This window comes from Ranitomeya imitator, chromosome 1 (genome assembly GCF_032444005.1).
Source record: "Ranitomeya imitator isolate aRanImi1 chromosome 1, aRanImi1.pri, whole genome shotgun sequence".
Classification (NCBI taxonomy): Eukaryota; Metazoa; Chordata; class Amphibia; order Anura; family Dendrobatidae; genus Ranitomeya; species Ranitomeya imitator.
In genome coordinates this window covers 1,033,468,221-1,033,475,382 of record NC_091282.1, presented here as the reverse complement: position 1 = coordinate 1,033,475,382, position 7,162 = coordinate 1,033,468,221, and the positions used below count along the sequence as shown (strand labels likewise).

The window sequence follows — 7,162 nt, the reverse complement described above, 5'->3', positions numbered from 1 at the left end:
GCGGCCCCTAAATCTCAGTTCCGTAGCCCTTTGGTACCCCTTCCTATCATCGGGGTCCCTTTTGAGAGAATTGGGATGGATTTGGTTGGGCCCCTTCCCCGATCCGCACGTGGGCACCAACATATCCTCGTCATCGTGGACTATGCCACTCGTTACCCGGAAGCCGTCCCTTTGCGTAACACAGCTACCAAGACGATCGCCAAGGAATTGGTACAAGTGTTTAGTCGGGTGGGAATTCCAAAACAGATACTCACCGAGCAGGGGACTCCCTTTATGTCGAGGGTAATGAAGGAGCTCTGCAGGCTCTTACAAATAGACCCGTTGCGTACGTCTGTCTATCACCCTCAAACAGATGGCCTGGTTGAGCGCTTCAACAAAACCTTAAAACAGATGCTCCGGAAGGCGATAGACAAAGATGGGAAGAACTGGGATTACTTGTTACCCTATTTGCTGTTTGCCATTAGGGAAGTTCCCCAGTCTTCCACAGGATTTTCGCCTTTCGAACTGTTGTACGCCCGTCGTCCCCGGGGACTGCTGGACGTCGCAAAAGAAACCTGGGAAGGTCAAGTCACTCCCTTTAAAACGGTGATCGACCATGTAACACAAATGCAGGATCGTATTGCCGCTGTCATGCCCATTGTTAGGGACCATATGTTACAGGCCCAGGGAGCCCAGAGGCAAAGTTATGATAGAGGCGCTAAGGTCCGTACATTTGCACCCGGCGATAGGGTGTTGGTCCTAATCCCTACGGTGGATAGTAAATTCCTGGCGAAATGGCAGGGCCCGTTTGAGGTCCGAGAAAGAGTTGGTGAAGTGAACTATAAAGTGTACCAGCCGGGTAAGCGAAAACCAGAACAGATTTATCATGTGAATCTGATAAAATCCTGGAAAGACCGCTCTGCCCTAACGGCGGATCTGCCCCGTCCGGTTTGTTCACCTACTGTACCAGAGGTGCAGGTTGCTGAGACTCTCTCAGAACGACAAAAATCTGAGGTTAAGCAATTTTTGTTACAGAACCGACAGTTCTTCTCCGAAAAACCTGGCCGGACGAAGTTGGTGAAACATGAGATTGTCACAGAGCCTGGCGTCACTGTTCATGTGAAGCCCTACCGGATTCCGGAAGCCCGCCGTGAAGCCGTCTCCCGGGAAGTGATGGCAATGTTGGACTTAGGAGTCATTGAGGAGTCACACAGCGCCTGGTCCAGTCCAATTGTGTTGATACCTAAACCGGATGGCTCCATCCGGTTTTGTAATGACTTTAGGAAACTGAATGCAGTTTCTAAATTTGATGCGTACCCTATGCCCCGGGTCGATGAGTTGATCGACCGGCTTGGTAAAGCCCGATACATTACGACCCTGGATTTAACAAAGGGGTACTGGCAGATTCCTCTGGCCGAGGCGGCCAGAGAGAAGACGGCATTTGCTACACCGGAAGGTCTGTTCCAGTATGTCTATATGCCGTTTGGACTTCACGGAGCTCCCGCAACGTTCCAGAGATTGATGGATCGAGTCTTGAGGCCTCACAGACAGTACGCTTCTGCCTACCTGGATGACATCGTAATTTACAGCATGGACTGGGAAACTCATCTACAGAAGGTACAAGCCGTGATTGATGACCTGCGAGATGCAGGTTTAACGGCAAACCCCAAGAAATGCCACATCGGGCTTGAAGAAGCCCGATACTTGGGCTACGTGATTGGCCGAGGAGTGGTTAAACCCCAGATCGACAAAATACAGGCAATTCAGGGCTGGCCACAACCAGTGAACAAGAAACAAGTGCAGGCTTTCCTGGGGATTGCCGGCTATTATCGCCGGTTCATACCCAATTTTGCAGCCATGGCTACTCCCTTGACGGATCTTACCAAGGGGAAGGGTTCCGTCATGGTAAAATGGACCTCAGCTGCTGAAGAGGCCTTCCACAGCCTGAAACGGGCTTTGTGCTCTCAGCCCGTACTAGTGACTCCTGATTTCAGCAGCGAGTTTGTGGTACAAACTGATGCCTCTGATACTGGTGTCGGAGCTGTACTTTCCCAGGTGAGGGACGGAGTCGAACACCCGGTCCTCTATCTCAGTCGGAAACTGAATGTACATGAGCAGAGGTATGCGGTGGTTGAAAAAGAGTGCCTAGCCATTAAATGGGCTCTCGACTCCCTCAAGTATTACTTGGCTGGTAGGAAGTTTAGGCTGGTCACAGACCATGCCCCTCTCAAGTGGATGCACCTCCACAAGGACCGTAATAGTCGGGTAACCCGGTGGTTCCTTGCCCTGCAGGCTTACTCTTTTACGGTGGAGCACCGACCTGGGGTGCAGATGGGGAACGCCGATGCCCTATCCCGAGTGCACTGTTTCAAAAGTGTTCTTGCTCGACCGGAGTGGTCTGAGCAAGGAAGGGGGATATGTAAGACTCATGCTGGTGTGGTAGATGGAGGCAGGTATATCTCGCCCAGGTGTTTGTCCTATGTGAATTAGGCCACTCAGTATCTTCAGGGTGCTAATGGGTTAATGATTGCAGGAATAAAAGATGACCAGCTGGGTGTTTCCAGTCTCTGCCTGGGGCACACAGATTGCCTGCCTGTGTGAGACAAACGTGAGTGAAGAGCTCTGCTCAAGATCTGTATGATGTTAGCTGGGTGGGAGAAGCCCCCCCAGTTGTTGAGATAGCAACGTATTTGTTTAGTTAGTGCCGGACAGGCTAGGATTTATTTTTATGTTTTGTTTTTTGTGTTGCTTTCACGTTAATAAATCTGACCTGAGGTCAGCCTGCTCAGAAACCTGCTGTACGCCTCAGATTCAATGCACAAACCACGTGTCCTTTGACCCCAGCAAAGGCGATCCCAGAGTGTTTTGTCACAATACATACACACACACACACACACACACACACACACACACACACACACACACACACACACACACACACACACACACACACATCATGAAAGCGCTAGGGCAGAGGAGGTTGTTGGCTCCCATGGTTCATATGTTTGATACAGAAGTAGAGTATTTGCATAGTTCGATATTTTTATTGGAATGGAATAAAAAGAACAAGAGAATGTACATAAATCGATATATCGTTATGTTGACATTGTTACCTGACAAAGAAATTGTTTGGGTTCTAAAAAGAATGGTACACGAGAGCGGATCAACAAAAACAAATGTAATCCATAATAAATGGTAAAAGAGATGCCTACAGTTGCGCTACAATTGTTGGTGCTGCCATGAGACAGCCCCTGGACCATTGAAAAAGTCACAGTATTTTTCCCTGCAATTTGTCGCGTCATCATTGTTCCTTCCGGATCCCAGACTTTCCAGGCCAGAAACCCTGTGCTCGTCTAGACGCCATTCTCCCTGGGTTATATCCCCGTTTGCAGGGTCAACAGAGTCTACATACTGTGGAGGGCTGTATGCAGTGGCATCACGGCGGCGCAAAAAGTTGTGGAGGACGCAACAAGCAAGAACCACAGAGTCTATAGACGATAGTTTCATGTTCATTGCAGTGTGGAAAACACGAAATCGGTTTGCCATGATTCCAAACGCATTCTCCACAACGCGTCTAGCTCTCGAAAGCAGGTAATTAAATATGCGCCGCTCAGGTGTCAGAGTCTTCTGGGAGAAGGGCTTCAAAAGGTTGGGATGCAGTGGGAACGCCTCATCTCCAACAAACACAAAGTTCATGTTTCCAGTAGTGTCACTGTTGGGAGGCAAGGCCAGTTTGTTTTCTTTCAAGCGGTCCCCAAAATCGGTTAGCTCCAAAACTCCGCCATCAGATAATCTCCCGTTGATCCCTACAGACACACTTACAAATTCGTAGTTCGCATTAACGAGGGCCATCAGAATAACGCTGAAATATCCCTTATAGTTATAATAAAAGGAGCCGGAGTGTGGTGGTTGGGTGATGCGGACATGTTTCCCATCCAAGGCCCCCCCGCAATTAGGGAACTGCCATTGCTCATGAAATCCCCTTGAAATCTCTTTCCAATCATCCGTGGTCTCCGGGAAAGGCATGTAATTGTGGTGTAAAGCAGAGATAATTGCTTTACATGTCTCCGGAATGATGACGCTGAGTAGGGTTCGGGAAATCGCAGCGCAGTAATGCAAGTCTTGCATAGACCTGCCAGGAACCGGAGCGTAACAGCCAGTCTCTCATCCACAGGGACAGCAGCTCGCATCCTTGTATTTTGCCGCCTAATATAAGGTTCCACAGCTTCAAGTAGGACATTAAATGAATCCTCGGACATTCTCAGGTAGTTCTTGAAATCATGCGGGTTGTTCTCCTTCAGTTCCCTGATTAGGCCCATGTGGGACAATTGATTCCTCTTCTGCAGCCACTGTCTGGTCCACATGCGGCGCTGTCGCTTTGCACGATTGTTTCGCGCTTCAGCCTCCAGCTGGTTCTGAGCTTCTAACAGCAATGCAGCCGCTACAATCGCAGGTACATCCGAAAGAGACATGGCAACCTGAAAAAGCACAATAAAAAATAATTATTACATATGATTTGCTAAAGTGACACAAGACAACCAATACTGTAACATAGTGTTCACACATCTATTTTTTTTTTTTTTTCTTGGTTAGAAGGCAAAGTTCACATTAGCGTTTTGTTCGGCGCAGCCATGGCAATGCATTAGTCATGCGCCACTATATTTTACCTAGGGGCCTGAAATAACATGTGTTGCCCTATCGTTTTGTGAATCATGCGTCAGGACACAGAGGACGATGAATGATGTTTTTTTTTCCTGCCCCTAAAACCATGGAAAAGTTAATGCATGGGTCACAAAAAGCGGCGTTGGGCATGTGCTCACATATCTGATCAGTGTTGCGTCTCAGACGCTGCCCTGTTCAACAGAAATGTAAACATAGGATTTAATGGAAATTTATATTTACATGTGTAATAAGCAGCGTTTAACACTACAGCCGCACCTCTGACACCCCAAAATTACTATACAAGCTACGTCAACACTGAAACAAGACAATGAGCGCTGTGACTTGGTAATGGGAACGCCCAAAAAAAAGGATGTCTGGAGCCGGCGTCACAAACGCGATGCTGTGCATAATCAGAGACGCTATAGCGATGCCGATCGCGCGGCAGCTAGGACCTCCTCTGGGCGTGGTTAGGCGGTGCCGTACAGCGTCTATCTTTAGAAAATGGCGGCGAGACAGCGCTGTGCTCCTCTGGGGCAGGCCGAGGTGCGTTTTTTTGTGGACAAGATGGATGCCCTCGACTATGAGGGACGGAGGAGCCGGCCTGCCCACCCCAATTTGCACAAGAATGCAGTGCTGGGCCGCATTGCAGAAATGATGGAGAGCAGGTTCAGCATCCGGCGCAGTGCGCTGCAACTGCGAAAAAAGTGGGCCGACCTGCGCTATAAGCAGCCACTCCATCTGGCACACTTGCGAGCGGAGGCAAAGCAAGGCAAGTACCAGAATGGTGTAATTGGAAGACGCACGGTACCGGGCGGGGGGAATTGGGAGACTCATGCCCGTGGTTGCCAACTTGTCCGGGACTTACGAGGAAAAAAATTTCATATTTTATTTTCAAATTTCTATAATGTCCAAGCGCAAAAATGCGTTGTCGCGTAAAAATTGGTCAGGTCATGAATTCCATAATCTCCACCCCCCATATTTAATTTATACGGATGTCCGCAATTGTAATCCAGATTGTCCTGAAATCATTACGAGGAGGTTGGCAACCCTGCTCGCACTGCCAGTAGGGGGAAACAGGAGACGCGCACTGCCGTGATGTGCTTCCTATGTTCTATATATGTAATTACATTTAGCTTGTCAAAATAGATTTTTACTCCTTCCTGCAAATGGCCTCTTTTTTTGTGTTTTTTTTTTCTACAGCTCTGTACTTTTGTAGTCAAAACATTGCGTTTTCTTTTTTTTTTTTTTTTTTTGTGTAGAGAGACGCCGCCGGCACCAGAGGGCACTAGCCTCCACAACAGCGGCCAGCAGCAGGCCACAGCCTGGACCGTCACGTAAGTTATCCATCATTCATTTCAATTTTATAACTGCATATGGGACATTACAGGGGAGCAGAAATATAGAATACATTACAGATGCAGTCGAATTTCGATAGGCTACTAGCTTTTGCTGTGAATGTTGTCTATATTTATTGTGATGTCTACAGCTCTGTACTTTTGTTGTCTAAACATGGCGTTTCTTTTATTTTTGTGTAGAGAGACGCCGCCGGCTACAGAGGGTACTATCCTCCCCCACATCTTCCAGCAGCAGCAGCCCACAAGCTGGACCGTCACGTAAGTTAAACATCATTCATTTCAAAATTATAACGGCATATGGGACATAAGAGGTGAGCTGAAATATTGTATACATTACAGATGCACTAACCCCACCGCAGGCCACTACACCGCCCTTCCGCTACCCATCTTCCTCCCCCGGCTCGGCATCATTCTCCCCAGAGGCGAGCATTCGTAAGTGACGATAAACTGCGAGCGGTTCCCCACAGCGAGTTCAATTGTTAAACAGATATGATTTTGATTCCTTTTAGCTCCGGGAACTCTGGCCCGAGACAGGGGATGGGTGGTCAGCAGCTCCAGTGATGGACAACAGGCGTCCCTTCTCCGTAAGTATACAGACAGTGGGAGGGGTTATCAGTGGGATGTCACATTTGACAGCGACTAATAACATGCAACCAAAAAAAAAAAAAGACCTCTGGGACAGGACAAAAAAAAAAGACTTTTATTCTATCTTCTATCTACAGAACCGGACACTGTGAGAGAGCTGCTGGCCAAGCAAGAGCGACTGGAGCGGACAGTAGCGCTCTTGGAGCGGACAGTAGTGCTGCTGCAGCATCAAGTGCAGCAACATGGCCGCACGCTGCGACACCTTTTGGCGCGCGGGCGTAAATAGTTTTTTTATGTTTTTCTTGACAGTTATGTTGTTGTTTTGTTAAAAAAAAAAATTAGTTCAGTTTCTAAAAAAAAATTTTGTTCCTTTAAGTTGTGTGCTGTTTTATTTACTAGCTGAGCACGCCAGGGCCAGCCAAGGCAGACACAAGAGATTAGTTTACCTTTCCATATAGTGTGTGCAAAATTGGCAGACAGCTAGTTTACCTTTCCATATGGTGTGTGCAAAATTGGCAGACAGCACAACTGAGTTTGCAAACCGCATAGTAATGCCTCCATCTTGTGCGTCTGCTTGCCAG

At 48.0% G+C, this 7,162-nt stretch overlaps 1 long non-coding RNA gene across 1 annotated transcript; it reads left to right on the top strand.

Moving 5' to 3' along the window:
* The first annotated feature begins 6,173 nt into the window (after nt 1-6,173).
* Nucleotides 6,174-6,841, top strand: LOC138658271 (uncharacterized). Its single transcript, XR_011317424.1, has 4 exons — nt 6,174-6,254; nt 6,336-6,428; nt 6,506-6,580; nt 6,719-6,841. It is a non-coding gene; the product is annotated as an uncharacterized lncRNA (long non-coding RNA).
* The last annotated feature ends 321 nt before the right edge of the window (nt 6,842-7,162 follow it).